The 15,816-nt window shown below is 39.5% G+C and overlaps 1 long non-coding RNA gene across 3 annotated transcripts; it reads right to left on the reverse strand.

The window, feature by feature from the left end:
• Positions 1–3,664: 3,664 nt before the first annotated feature.
• LOC107201404 lies at positions 3,665–15,159 on the reverse strand. Of its 3 annotated transcripts, XR_004496332.1 has the most exons (4): positions 13,847–15,159; positions 13,514–13,612; positions 10,525–10,672; positions 3,665–6,167 (listed from the first exon to the last, which is right to left on the reverse strand). It is a non-coding gene; the product is annotated as an uncharacterized LOC107201404 (long non-coding RNA). The 3 variants fall into 3 exon arrangements; XR_001520187.3 differs by having other exon boundaries at positions 10,525–10,669; positions 13,514–15,159; XR_001520188.3 differs by having other exon boundaries at positions 13,514–15,159.
• Positions 15,160–15,816: the final 657 nt, after the last annotated feature.

Consider the following 15,816-nt stretch of genomic DNA (forward strand, 5'->3'; position numbering starts at 1 on the left):
GTTGCTGCACTCAGACTTGAGTCCAAAGTCAAATCCGAATCTCCCTTCAAATTAGACGAGGTTTCCAAATTTGGTTCAAGAGACTTATGGAACCAAAAACAATTGTGTGGAATCAATGAGGAGCAACATACCAGCACTGGATGCTTCAGAGTCATGTCCTGAAGTGTCAAAAGTTTATTTCTTGCCAGGCTAAGGCACTGGCACTGGATTTCCACAAGACATGTAAAATACACCTCTGAAAAGGCTCTTTATAAACAATTCATTTCATAGACCTAATTTAAATATTTACAGCTCAGTGCTATGTTTCAATACAATTGCATTAGATACACTATTTCTATTGCAATAAATTAATTTCCATCTCTTCTGTGTTTTAGATCATCTCTTCTCTGGTAGGAAAACATCAAACCTTCCCGATTTCAAGCAAAGAGAAACTATTAGTAAAATGTTTCTCAGAACATCTAAAAAATTTATCTAAAAATGAGCTGTGAAAATTTTATTTGCATGTAGTTTTACATTCAAGGAAGTTCAAAAGTAGCTTCTATTAAGGGTACCAAAGTCAGCACAAATGGCACAAATCCTTGGAAGGTAAATATGTGCCTTGCTCTGTTTGAAGAAATCTGGCTTCAAAATGGCAAAGTTATAGACTTTTGAAAACATGCATCCTGGTTTGCACAGCAGGTTTTTAACATCAGAAGCAAACACCAGGATGTGATGTTCTGAATATTCAATTTCAGTATATTTGAAAGCTCACACCTACTTGTATTTGAATGTGTGATTACTTTCAGTACTGCATTGTTCTGAATCATTTACAAAAAGAAAAGGGCATTGGAGACCTTACTGTTTATAATTAATCATGTTTCTGCTTTCAGCCAGAGAATGAAAGAATATAGGCATTTTACTCACAGGAGCTACTATTACTCTTGAAGACAAAAACTTTAGATAGAGCTTCCTGCAAGAAAGGCTGTGATCTAGGAAATATGTTGATTCAAACCATTATGTGGAGAAAATATACTCCCATCTCTGTGACCACATTATATTAATTTCTTAATTAATAGAAAACTTTGCATGCTTTGGAAGATCTCTTGCAGGGCTGTCCCTGGTGCTCCTTTCTGGACAAAACTGGAATTGTGTTTTCCTCCTCACTTTCTCAGTGACACTTGGTGATTTATGCTGACTAGGAAATAAATAATCTGCCTTGGGATAACAGAAAAACAAAACTGCATAACAAAAAACAATTCTGCACCCTCCTAGCAGAATACTGAACACAACTAAAGGGCATCAGATATGGTCACAATCAATAACATGCTCAGAACTGAATGCATCTTTCAAGCTTTGGCTTGAAACTTCTGTTGGTTACTGGAACCATTCACCATCTTTTTGCCTAGACCATAGTTTTGGACTGAATTTTGGAATGAATAAGAAAGTACATTTCTGCCAGTTGGCATGGGGAGTGAGGTTCATGGCTAGCTCAGTTCTGAGTTCACCAGCCTGGACTCATGATGAAGTGACAGAGGATAGCCGAGATAGGGAGAAGTTGAAATGCTTAAAGTAGGTGGTTAAAAATAAGCAAAATGCTGTCAGAGTTAGCTACTGTTTTATGTGTGTTTCCTGTACCAGAGTAACACTTAGGGTTAATACCCCCGTGCATACTGCTTGTTAAAGACACAGTATGAAAAAACAATTGGAGGAGTAATGCAAAAGAAGTTAGTGATAGGATAGCATTTAAGGGCTTTGTTACTCAAGAAGAGCCATACATCCCTGAAGTAAGAATGTCCCACAGCCTGAAATTATCATGAGCCATTTGTGGGTTTTGCTGGTTTTGATATTCACTACAGTATTAGCTAAGTAAAGGAAATATTTATTTATTATTTTGTTCTATTTTATTTCTTGAAATAATGGTTATTTAGTCAAATATGTATCATCGAGATATCAAAAAATCAGAAATTAAATTAAACAAAACTAGTCTTTCAGATTTCCCCTTTGACTTTCATCTATCTTTTTAGTAGTAAATATTCAGCATTTCTTTTTATGGTGTACTGTAATAATAAAAGCTTACTACTCCTTGTTTTACTACATACTCTGGACTCATACCTGAAAACTGGTATTCTGTAAGAATCCTGATATCATTTTCTTGAAAGGCTTATCTGCAGGTATTAGATATCACGAGATATTAAACCCCATTTTCAAAGCCTCGAAGATCTAGAGAAAATAAACTTTTTAAATGTCCCATACTTGAGAATACAGCATTTCTAACCTGTAGGGTAACAAAACCATGAAATGTGCATCCAAAAACTATTTTAAATGTATTACTTTATGCTTGCCTCAAATTTCTTTGAGTTAATTTTCTTTCAATAAAAGTCATGCAGAACAGGGAAACCTGTAGGGTAACAAAACCATGAAATGTGCATCCAAAAACTATTTTAAATGTATTACTTTATGCTTGCCTCAAATTTCTTTGAATTAATTTTCTTTCAATAAAAGTCATGCAGAACAGGGAGAGGCTGAAAATAAATCCTACCCCTCCAGTCTTCTGGGCAGATTTCCCACTGATCTACCAGAAGTGTAATTTTTTAAAATAATCTTTAAAATAAGAATTTTGCTTAGAGTTAGCTTTGTCCTGAAAATGTGCACCTCTGCATACCAGGGTTGCTATAGTTCTCTCCCAGCATTACAAACAATCTCCTGTTTTTCTGGAGGACTGAGAGTATTTTGTCACAAAATCAAGTGCTTCATCAGAGCTCAGGCATGGAAGTGGGTTTTGTTTCACAGGGAAGAACACATAGGTCAGGGTAAATTTTAAAGAGCTCAACTTTCTAAAATGAAGCCTCACTGTGACTTTCTCCTTGAGATCATTAAAACACGTGAGAGACCCATCAAAACACTGAGGCTGCTCTCTCTTGAGGAGCCAGCTGTATTCCTAAAGGCTTCAAGGAAGCTTAAGCAAGAAGTTTGCAAGGAGGTCCATCAGCTCCCTAAACAAGATTGGAGTTCTACAAGGAGAGGACTTGCTTTAACAACAACAAATTCAAGTTACCACTCTGATCCCTCCAGCTCACATTCTTAAACAAGATTCATTACATTTCAGTTTTATTGCTCTGGTAGCTGGAAAAGGACTTTGAAATGGGAAAACAGTGATCTGGTCTTAAGGCAACTGGGATTTTCTTTATGTTGATCTGCTTCTCTGTCCCTAAGGCCTTTTGGTCCAAAATGTATTCATTCATGTAACACAGAGCATGAAATGAAGTAGATTTATTACCTTCCTTTACCAAAATTTGTTGTTATACCTGGGCAAATAAATCTGAAATTGAATCAACTTTTCAGGTACCTACTGCATTTATTATTTTCTCTTTTTTTGAACATGATTAACATGGGAGCACTAGTGTCAGTTATTTTGAAGACTTTTAATATTTGGGACATTTTTTCCCATTGTTTTGGTAATAGACAATTGTGAATAACACTCTGCCATCATTTTTGCAGATGGAGAAACAAAAACAAACACTTGTAAATCAGAAGCTAGTATAATAACATTTTTTAAAATTTTTCATAAATCTGTTAAATAACTTGTTAGTTAACTTGCTCTTTTAGATAAAGTTCCGAATACTTGAATATTTCTTAATACAATATTAAATTAAACATAGTAAAAGTTCATATAAAAAAGGTGCCTTTCATGTTGAAAATATTTCTTTTACAGGTTTTTGTAGTGTAAGTAAAAAAAAAAAAATTGACACTGTGACTACTGTCAACTGAGTTTACTCAAAGGAAATTTCATATTATAATCAGGAGATAAATATTGTCTGTATAATACTGTGTAACACTGGACATTTAATGACCTCTTGAAATTCCTAAACACTCAATTTGATGCACTAGGCCCAGAAATGCTATAACAAAAAAAGATCCAGCGTAAAAAATATTTGGTTTAATTACAGTTTTTTATCATATTGGAATTGCTGTAGAAATATGAAATTTTCTTTATAAAATATAATGTTTATATTATGTATCTGAAAATAGATAGCTTTTAACTCCCCCTATTCTGCTAACTGGTCCAGCAAGCAAACATGACTTGTCACTAACACTCTCTGCTTTTCATTATTATTATTCATTATTTTCATTATTATTACTGTGTGACACCATCCCTCGTGCATGAAATGTATATTTACATGTAATTTACAATGAATAAATAAATGGTCATTAATGACTTTGAGTAGCAATTTTTAATCTCAACAATCTTTAATTTATATATATATATATATAGATATAGATATGATGGTAAATTCATTGAGGCTTTTGTTTTCCTTTTCTGTGTGAATTCAGTAGCTTGAATTATTTGCCTGCCTCTTCAAGGAAACAGATCTAGCAAAAAAAACAACAAAACAAAAAAACAACAACAACAAAGAAGTTATTTTATTTCTAATGAGAGTTACTTGATCTCTAGAATTTCTGAGTGTTTTCAGGACCAGCTGTGAGCTAAGGCTCTGGAGCTGAGCTTCAGAAGATTTCAGGAATCATTCTTAATGCAGGGTCCACTTTCAATTTCTAGAATATTGGTGTGGATGACTCTTTCTAAAACACTTCCAGCATTCTGTGTCCCACTAGAGTGAGACCCAGCAATGGCTGGGACTGTACAGAAACAGGAGCAGGGCCATGTGCTTGCTGGGCTGCTCGGCTGCACATTTTGGAAAGCAGCTGATTCAGCCCTCTGGGGGATGTTTTTTTTCTGTCCCATATGTAGCACTTGTTAAAAGTTACAGCAAACTAAACTCCTGAGACAGCAAATTAAATCAGACAGAACAAAACCATTAGAATCAGTGCCAGCCCGGTGACATCTTTGGAAACAATCTGTGAAACCAGTAGTCTGGTATATGTAAAATATTGCTTAAGAACGGATGTGACATCCCTTGGCCAATACGTTGTGCCTACATCTTTGGGACTTGGGTGATTTTTTTATGTGGAGCCCGGTAGAAATAACTCCTGATACGAAGGACAACAGCAAGGGAAAGTGCAGCTTAGGTTTCATCTGGAACTCCCGTCCTCAGGACTTTTCCAGCTGTATTTGCCAAGTGGCACCTCATGCTCGATGCCTCGAGAGTTAAATACATGCAGGACTAGTTCTCTGGCCACATGTGAATCTGCTCATGTGCGCCCGTGTCTTTGGCTGAATGGCATTTAAAGAGAAAATGCTCCCAATTCCTGTTTAACTGGAATATTTGTCCCTTGGAATCCGAATTTACAATTTTTCAAAGGATCATCGCAATCCTCCCACACTTAGCAAAATTATTTTGGTGTCTGGAGTAACAGTGCACAGTTACGAGAAACTCCTCTGCTTTTTTCGTAAAAAAAGAAAAAATAAAAAATAAAAAAAAAAAAAGAAAAAAAATAAGGTGGGGAAGAGCAGGGCTCCTGGGAAACATGGAGTTAACATGAGCCGGTTTTGTTGCCAGGAGTAGGAAATAGCTCACTCCTGCAGTCAATTTGCCTAATTGATTAGAAGCCCGATTGCAGCGCCGAAGGAGGGGGTACCCGGGGAGGATGCGCTCGCACAGGGCCGGAGATTTTGCGCGGCGGCTTCACAGAAATGGGGGTTCCTGCGCCGGGAAATCATTTTCCACGATCCCTTCGCTCTCTGGATCGGCTCCCCGCCCATCTCCAGCGGGAGAAACCTCCTCCTGCCCATCCGAACGCTGCCTCCCGCAGTCAGTCAGGGTTTGCTGCCGGGGCGCTTCCCGCTCCACCGCTGCTCCGAGGGAGGACCAGAAATGACAGCGGTCCCGAGGGCTGGCGTGGTTCTCTAATCCCCTCTCTCGGGATGCTGCCCTGGCACTTCACAGTACAGTAACCCAGCCCCTCGTCTGGCCTTTTTCAGCTTGGCTTCATTACTATTACCATGATAAAGACTAGCTTTCTTTTTCGACTTCCCTTTTCAAGTCTCTACTTGCTCTTGACTTCTCTGAATTTCTCTTTGAAACCTTGACACTTTGGTTGCTCTCCCAGACAGATCTAATTACAAGAGTTCAAATAAACCTTGGGGTTTTTTGTTGGGCTGGGAGGTGGGGGAGTGAGGAGAAAGCATGGATAACAGAGAGATGCTGTGAAGATTTGCTGGGAGAACTCCCCTCCTCCCATGGCTCTTCAGGTCTTCTCTGCAATTCTGAGGGCCCAGAAAGCTGCAGCTGTGGGACAAAATCCAACATCCAGGTTTAGCATAAAACAGAAATACTAAAACGTGAGCCTAGCAGGATAAACAGGAATTGGAGGCTGCCAACTGTTTCAGTGGGCAATACTCTGACTTCTTCCAATGAGACTTCACCATTCCTACCTTGAGAACAAAATGTGATAACAGTCTAAGTTTTAAAAAGAAGAAAAACCCATGTGAAGGCTCATTCAAGGCTAATCACGCTGTGAAACAGCATGGTGGCTTACAGTCTGCTACAGCACTCATTTGGTGCTGATGAAAATGCCTTTTAATATTTTCCCCCTGTATCTCCAGGATTCACTGGAACTCCTGGACAGTTCCCAAACCATCCCACTCTCCTTAACTTGTCGGACTTACTGACCCCCAGCTTGCTAGGGTTGCAAGGTACCAAAAGAATAATGTATGTATTTCTGGAGCCCTTTATGAAAAGCTCTCTCTCTGATCCAGACATGACAGAACTCAGGTCTACTTTCCTGAGAGCAGCACGACTTCAGTCATGGTTCGCTTGGGGGTGCTTTACAGAGATTCTCCTTTATGTCAGTACAAAAAAGGCAGTCAGCTAGGGAGGACAACACAGCCATCATCAAAACTCAGTGTAAAAAGTGGAGCTAGGACAGGGGTTATACTTTTACCCTACTGACATTCATAAATCACCTGGAACAAATACACATGGGAAAACTGAGCCTATTCATCAAAATAATTTTTTCTGTTATCACAAATTCAATGTTTAGTTCTGTCACTAGAGGTGCTAATACATTACTAGGAAGTCAGGCTGTATTTCTGTCTGGAAGGTAGAAGTTGTTTCTCCTATTACTTCCCAGCTCCTTTTCTTTTCCAGGCTGTAAGTCCTTGTACATCCACACACTTCATCAGTGAGGCTCCTGGTTTAGTATTCTGAGGACCACTACTAGAAGCACTAGACATAGCTTTAATCCTTTTGACAAACTCTATTTGTATTCCTCCTGTATTAATCTTAGACTCTGTAATACATCATGCAGTGACAGAGTAGTGGATAATTTTATTAAACCTGTGGATGACACCAGGTGGGAAGAGACTGCCAGGAAGCTGGGTTTAGAATAAGAAATGATTTGGACAAATTGAGAGCATGGTCTGAAGCAGCAGCAGCAGCAGCAGCAGGCTATCCAGCACAGACAGATGCAAGGCAGTGCACACAGGCAACAATAATGCACTAGACGAAGCCAGGCTGCCCAGCAGCTGCTTAGAGCGTGAGATGAAAGCTGAGTAACCACCAAGCCTTGCAAGCTTTGCAAACCCAAGTGCTGCAAGAGGAACTAGAAGCATAAATCCAGGCTGGAAATCACAAAAGATAATAATTCAGTCATTATGCTGTGTTACGTCTTCAAGGCTGTACCACATCCAGATGTGTGTGAGCTGCTTCAAGAGGGACACTGAACAGCTGAAGACAATAATGAAGGTCAGCAGAAGTTCAGAAAATGCAAGTAATTAAAATGGTGATAGCTTAAACAAAGGAAAAAAAAAAGACTGAAGAAACTATCATCTGAAAGCCTGAGCAAAGGAATTGATAGGGTTTTTTTCCTATTTATTTAGTTACTGGGGAAAAATAATTAAAAAATAATTTAAAAAAAGAGGAATGGCTCTAGTTGCAGGAAGAAGGTTAAAGTTCCAGGTTGAGAAATACACATTTTAAAGGTAAGGAGATGGGGAATCTGGACCAAGTTTGACAGGGAAAGCAGGTCCCTGAGAAAAAAGTTATATAAATATCTATTAATGATGAGTAGGTATTATCTGAGGCTGCACTGGAAGACCAATGGCTTAGATTATCTTTTCTTTAAAAGAAATGAACCTTGTAGATCTATGGTTCCAATAAACAAATAAACCTAAAACTTTTGCAGTTAATGGAATTTTCCAAGATCCAATCCCTTACAAAAATGTACAGGTTCTGACAAGAATCTCATAAACATAAACCAAAATATTTATGAGCTATGCTACTGATTCACCTGTATTTTAACATCCTCTACAAAAAGCTGTTATCTGTTCATATTTTATTGTAATATATTGGGAAAAAAAATTTGTCTTGTTCTTAGCTAAGCAGAGTGCAAAAAGCCATAAACTCTAGAGAGACTTTTTAAAGGCCATTAGTCTACAGAAATTACTTCTGAAAACACCATGAAGTCTATCAACAGTACTTGATCTTAAAATACGAAATCAACACTCCTAAACTGGGAGTGATTTCAGGTGAAGAGAACCATCAACCTGCATGCTCCCTAGTATGCTTTCCTGTTAATTCTTATGCCCAGGGATGGGGAAAAAAAAACATCAAGGAATGACAGACTGATTTATTATACTAGAGTGTATACTAGATTACCAAAAATAGATGATGTATAAATAAATTAAATAGTATCTTAACCTAATTTACATAAATGTTTTTCTTTACCTGTGACATATCAAATTATGTATTTCAACTACAGTTTATCAACATGAATCTAAGCATTCTTTTTAATTTTCTGCTTGAAAATATTGCATAAAAAATCACATGATAATACTCCATGCTACAATTTTTTTTTAATTATGCAAATCTCCTGTGTATAAAACAGTTCAGTTTGGTATCCCTTTTTTCTCTTTTTTAAAGCTTTTAAAACATACTGACACACTGGACCACATTCAACTCTTGTATAAAGCTAAATTTCTACCTGAATTTGGTGGGTTTATAGTAATATCCAGTGTTACTTTTTCTTTTCTTTCAAGCAGAGAACAGACTCAAGAGTACTGCAGTTACAAAGCACAATGAAGTTTTATGTCATCGATATTACATCTTTGAACTTTACTGTGAGATCACTCTGCACTTTACAGCAGGACAATAGATAATTCTGTTGATTTTTTCCCCTGTTCAGTCTGAAGGATTTTTTGTACCCCCAGTAAATTCCCAAATTAATTTTCTGAGGCTTGAGCAATACTCACTGAGCTTGTTCCTGATTTGACTGTATCATCCTTCCATCACCCCATAGAAATTCTCTACCTGGTAGACAGCTCATTCAGTTCAGAATTATTAAAGTTTTATCTCTGGATCTCACCCTACCATAGATTATAAATTTCCAAACAGTTACTCTTAAGCCTTGTAAATTAAATGCATATAGTCCCTATATGGACGACTACAGCAGTTTGCATTTTCTCCCTGAACACACTTTAACATGCACAGGCAGGAGCAGGGACATGCTAGTTCAAAGGGAATTTTTGGCCTCTTGGGGGCACAGGAAAGTTTGGTTCCTTCAGCAACTGCAATTCCTTTACAGGATCCCTCCAATTTGGCTTTCAGCTACAGTAGCTCAAATCAAAAGCAACCTCCTGGTGCTAGCATGGATAGTGAGCAAAAGTAACACTATATACAAATAATAAAACATTTCAACCTGTGTGTCCTGGAGGTGTGTCCTGGTTGCTATGGGAGTGGTAATCATCAATTTCCTGGCTAGCATGGGATCCAAGTACCCTTCAACATAGCTTTAATGTTGTTTTTCACACTTGTAAAGGTACAGATTTTAGCTGTAGTTCAGGCATTCCCAAGTGAAATAAGCTCTTTTCCCTGACATTGTGCTAGGATGTTTAACTTAACACAGAACAAAACAAACAAACCCCAGACGACCAAAAAAAGAGTGAAAAAATTTCAAGAAAATAATAGTCACATTGTGATGAAACAGTATTTTACCTTCAACATTTCCAACAACTCCCTGCCAGTACCCATTTAAACCGCTGGCTCAGTGTACCTGAGACAGCTAATTAAAAAAGGAAATGGTCAAAGTCATGCTTTTTTTNTAAAAAAGGAAATGGTCATAGTCATGCTTTTTTTTTTTTTTTTTTCTCTTTTTTTTTTTTTTTTTTTTTTTTGGTAAACTTCAAAGGTGATGCCTCTCCTTCCCCCTCTTTACATTTTACTGTCTGGCTTTCTGCCCATCCTGCAGCTGTTGGCTGAGCCTGTCTTTCATGGCGTCAAACCTGCCTCCTCACGGTCCATAAAGTTACAGCAGAGATGGGGATACGCAGGTGTGGAAAAGCCAGAAGTGCAAGATGGGCCCGTTAATGATTTTTCTGGCACCCCATGCTGAGCTGCTGAAAAAAGGAGAGCAGCTCGCAGAAGGGAAGGGACTCTTTGTTTGCTGAGGTATTTGAGATTGTATTACTTCTCCCACAGCAAAGGTGTTGGGTTTTCACTTTAAGGGCTGTTTACAGAAATGATTCACCTTTTATACAGCTTTTAAAAAATGCTTTGAGGCTTTAATTGGACGCAGGATTTACATCACACCAGTATGAAAACTCTTACTTTTCATTTAAGCCCCCATTAAATCATTCGGTGATCTTACTCGGTGATAAGCAGCCGCCTCCCATTGTGTGGACTTCACAGAGGAAAACAAAAATCAACCACCAGGGATTCATTTATGTCATAAACTTTCATCTGGAAATTTCTGCACCCATTTACATTTGGGCAGTGAAGGCAGAGGGGACCATCTGCTGAGAGAGAAAAAGAACAAAAGGGGAAAAAAACACAAATATTTTCTGTTGTTCTTGAAATAACTGAATAACTTAATAAACTATACCTAAAACTCTTCTCTTATAAAAGTCACTTAAAAGTCTGCTTTATTTTAAATGGTCCTCGAGCTGTGAACTGGGCCTAAAGAGCAACTTTTAGCACCTCCAGCTCAAGATTTTTAGAAATAGGTGCCTAAAACTAATAGTTTACTGGAACCATTTTCCAAAACACACAAGTGACACATGATATTCTCCACCACTCAGAATTAATGGGACTGGAATTTTCAGATCATCCGAACACCAAAGCACAGCATGGATTTCACAAAATATTTAGTGCCCAACTTCAACTAGTGTTCCTATCTCCTTCTAGGAGAGAGGGCCTGAACAGCTGCTTGTGCACTTTAAATCTGTCCCTGAGCCCCTAATTAGGTGTCTGATGCCAGCAATTCTGCAACCTCTAGGTCCTAGATTCCCTACCACCCCAATCTTTAGGCATTTATTTTTTAACCTAGGGCCTTTACACCAATGTTTTAAAGCTGAGCAGCATTTTGGTGCTAAAAAAAAGAGTAAGCAAATAAGGACTGAGAGAAGCAGCATGTAAGGAACATATTGCAAGAGGATGGGAGGTTTAAAAGGAGTTAGAAAAGTGTCAGCTGCACTGTCTTGCTCATACAGCAAAGGTTTAGAGAGGGAGGGATGTGTCTACACAAAGCTACTGGGCATTGCCCAAATCTCAAAGGTGTAAGTTCAGTTCTGCAGCTGCTTTTCCATCTAAATCTATGCCATGGTTTAGCCCCAGCCAGCAGCCAAGCCCCACACAGCCATTCACTCACTTCCCCACCAGCAGGATCAGGGAGAGAATCAGAAGGGTAAAAGAAAACTCATGGGTTGAGACAAAGGCAGCGTAATAGAGAAAGAAGAAGCCACAGAAAAAAGTGAAGCAAAACAATAAATAAATTAATTTCCCAGAGGAAAAGTGTTCAGCCATCTCCAGGACAGCAGGCCCCGTCACATGCAATGTCTACTTGGGAAGACAAAGGCTGTCACTCCAAATATCCCCTCATGTCCTTCTTCCCCTACTTTATACCCTGAGCATGATGTCATGTGGTCTGGAATGTCCCCTTGCTCAGCTGGGGTCACCTGTCCTGGCTGTGCCTCCTTCCAGCCTCCCATCAACCCCCCAACTTCCTCATCAGTGTGGCCATACCAAAAGCAGAAAAGGCCTTGGCTCTGTGTAAGCCTTCCTCAGCAATAAAAGAAACATCTCAACACTATTAACCTTGTGTTCAGCACAAATCCAGAACACAGCCCCATATCAGAGACTGTGAAGAAAGTTGATTCTACCCCAGACAAAACCAGCACAGCCTATATGATGGATGTGCCTCCTCTGACAAGCAGCCGTAGATGAATTTCAAGCTCCTGACTAGCTCACATAATTTTTTTCCCTAATACTTTTATTTTCACTAACAACTATTTCAGATGCAGCAATTCCTAGAAACTCAAAGCATGACTGGGAGCAGTCACAAGCCTGAAGTCAAGCAGTGCCAGTCGTAAAAGAGCTGAATCCAGGTGCATGTTGCTTCTGTGACTGCTTCAGCAGTTGGTTGTGCCAGCTGGGGCACTTGTGAAGTTCCGAGGTAGCTGGGCATCTCTTCAAGAGAGACCAGTGGGAAGCAGAATGGACCTTATTGTCTGCAACAGTGAAAAATGCAGTGTGGTCTTCTCCATGCCTGAGGTCAGAGATGGCATGGCATGGCTTTGCTGACAAATAAATGAATCGAGCACTCTTTCTAAAGCTATCGGGGAGTGGTATACATGGATTTCTTACTGCCCCTAAATCCAGTTCTGTTAACAGAATCCTAAGGGAACTTGGTACACATAAGATGCTGTCTCTCCTATTTTCCAGAAACTGCTGTGGAAACAGTGCCTGTTCCTTCAGCATGGAAATATAACACAAACTGCCCTACCCAGGACTGGTCTGTGACCTAAATAAACAACCAAAGCCCAGAAACCTAACTCAGGAGCACAACTGCCAGAGTATTCTTGTAGAAAAGGAAATATGGAAAGAGACATAGAGAAGGTAACCACTCTCTATATTTTAACTAGAAACTTATTTCCCAGCTGTCAGAAGGAAGAGTAAGGTGAGCTCATGAATAATTGTTTTTGCAGGTTCCCTTGATCGCCAGACTAATCTTTCTCTATCCATCCTGCAGCAGTCTGCAATAACCTCCCCACTGTGTCAGCAGATAGATTTTTACAGCAAAGCACAAGAAACAAAATGGGTTTTAGAACCAAATGATCTCGATAGCCTTTGTGCTGCACTCACAAGTCATCTCGTAACATGAACTGGCCTTTCTCCTTACATTTGTGATGCCACAAAATGCCTTCCCAGCTGTATGTATTATAGTTCCTGACAACTTCCCTGCCATCAGCTTTTCAGGAAAGAAGCTCTAACCTTGCAGCTCTGGAGGGTCAAGAGCCAGTGCTCCCATAAGAAAATAATTTTTTTAAAAAAGAAACTGAAAAGCTGAGAGAGACTGGACATGGGGGAGAGATGTTGCAGAATACTGTGGTAAATTATCTGCTGTGCCACAGGTCTCCTCTATAACCACCTGCATGCTGTACAGTCTTTTTGCACCACAACTCTTTTCTCCGGTGATGGAAGCAGTACAATAACAATAACTCTGTAGAAATGGCTACCAAGTGCAGTTCTGGTAAGCCAAATTGAAAACCCACAGCTTTAATTTCAGACACTCAGCTTAGTAATTATACAGCAAAATTCATCTGAGACGAGCCAGCAAGGGCTGGGGTTTTCACACTTACCACAGGAAATATTTGCTCAGTTTCTTTTTGGGGCTTTGTGTGTTTATGAGAATGAGGCTGCCATTGGTAGGGTGCTGATCTGAGCAGTCTGGCTGGGTGCTGTGGGAAGAAGAAAGAAAACAAAGCCAGAAGCATGCATTTTCTTAATGGGATATTCAACTCATGATAGTTTATTTGCCCCTTCATGTGCCATCCCAAAATTCATCTTCCCCTGGAAGTAAGTAACTAACATAAAATGCAGGAATGTTTTAGAGATTATATTTTCCTTATTGAAGCCAATCTCCATTTCTTTGGAAGAAAAAAGACTTCTGAGAGGACCCCATGATGTTTTACCATTTATGCTTCAGTCTCTTCTCATCCTATGTATTTTCTTTCCATCGAGCTGTATTCTGCACTAATTTACCTTCAATGAAAGTAGAGAATAAATGATTTAGTGCTGGCAAAACAGATCCAGTTTTACAAGGGCATATTTGAAGTAGCCCTTCCATGTTATATCTCAGTCAAAACAAGTAGAATTTACCAGCTACAGGAGGTCCTGTCCCCTCCTCCTAGTATTTGTACAGCTATGTAATCAGCCATATCATGAAAGCATCTCTAAACTAACCTGGAGAAAAATTAGGGAGTGGAATGGGGAGATGAATTTCCTCCAGATCAGAGCAAAGGTCTTCCCCCCAACACAGGGGATGTGAGATCCAACAGGAGCACAAGCAGGGAAGAGCCAGAGTTGACCACTTTACACAGCTCACATCAATCTAAAATTATCGTGCAACTAAAGTCGTGGCGGTTCACAATTAAGAATAAAGACACCAAAAAAACACAAAAAACCCCCCTACAAAGCAAAACAAAAAACCACCCACACATTTTTTTTTATTATTTTTGTTTGATCTCTATGAGCTGCCTCACTCTAGTTTCAGAGAAACAGTAGCAGGAGACCAAGGACAGGAAAGGGAGGGGAGCTGACTTAGCAGCAATAGCTGTTATACCACCTTAGTTGTAGCACCAGCCCATCATTTAGAGCTTCTGTGGCAAGCTGATCATTGGCAACAGTGAAACTTGAAAACTCTTTAAATTATTTTATCTCTTTTTCTTGCTGGCTAGAAAAGCTAGTGTCTGTTTCTGAGATCTGTCATAAAAGGCAGTTTTACATGAAAATACAAAATCTGTCTCAGAGGCCAAGAACTGAAACAGATTTAAAACTTTGCTCAGGCCATCTTACCCATCTTCCAACAGAAAAAGAGGGGATGGAGAGGAACCCAGCAAGTTTTGCACAAATGCTGTTCTGATGAGTCCATAAACAGTGATTTTACTTCAAGCTGTTATTGTACTTCCATGAGACCCAGAGAAGTGCAGTTACATGGGTTCACTCTTTGCTCCCACATCTTCCTCCATCTGCCCCAAAGCCATCCAGCAGCTGCTCTGTGCTGCTCCCAGGAGCAGTGCACAAGCTGTACTGCACTGGTGTTTCAGAAATGCCTGGGTCTGGCTCTGCTGGAAGCAGTGTTAAGTGTAAGGTATTTACACATTTTCTTTTCCAGGCATGAGCCAGAGGTGCAAAGGTTCACAACTGAGGCAGCAAAGGAGACCTCAGCCATGAGGTAGGCTCGACTGGATCCGCTGATGGCAAATTTCACGGAAAAGTTCTCATCAATGCCTCGGTCAGTTTCGAGGCTCTTAGATGAAACAGTTTACTGAATAAAAACAATGACTGCCATCAGCAGATTTTCATTATTTGACAGGTTACATTGACAATAACAACTGTGTGGATGTGATACTCTTGGATTTTGTCATGGATCTGATTTAAAATTTTCCCACAAGATTTTGTACTTGGCAGCCCAGGAAGATTCAGAATGAGTACACTGAGACAGGCCAAGTCCAACTAAAAAAGATCCTGAGCAACATGAAGCAGATTTGAAGCAGAAGTTGCATGAGAAGCCTTCAGAAATCCCTTGCAACTACTCTTTTCAAAGCTTTTAAGTGCTTACAGCAATGGGTTTGATTCAGCCACTTTAACAGAGGCACCTTCCTTCACTTGAGTACTTAACCAGGAGCACTTACAAATGGTAACAGCCATGGTCATTATCAAAACTGAACACCTCTCTGGACCATCTGCTTTGGCCAAATTCAGTCACTGCCCTGTGTGACAACTGGGTGAAATACAGTGGACCCTTGAACAGGAGATAGGGTCAATAATCAGTTCAGCCCTCCTAGACTTAAAATGTAATAAATAAATACAGGACTATATGAAGAGATGTCAGAGAGAAAACACCCTTTGAAGCTTAGTAAGCATTCTTTAAACTACAAGA

This window comes from Parus major, chromosome 3 (assembly GCF_001522545.3).
Source record: "Parus major isolate Abel chromosome 3, Parus_major1.1, whole genome shotgun sequence".
NCBI lineage: Eukaryota > Metazoa > Chordata > Aves > Passeriformes > Paridae > Parus > Parus major.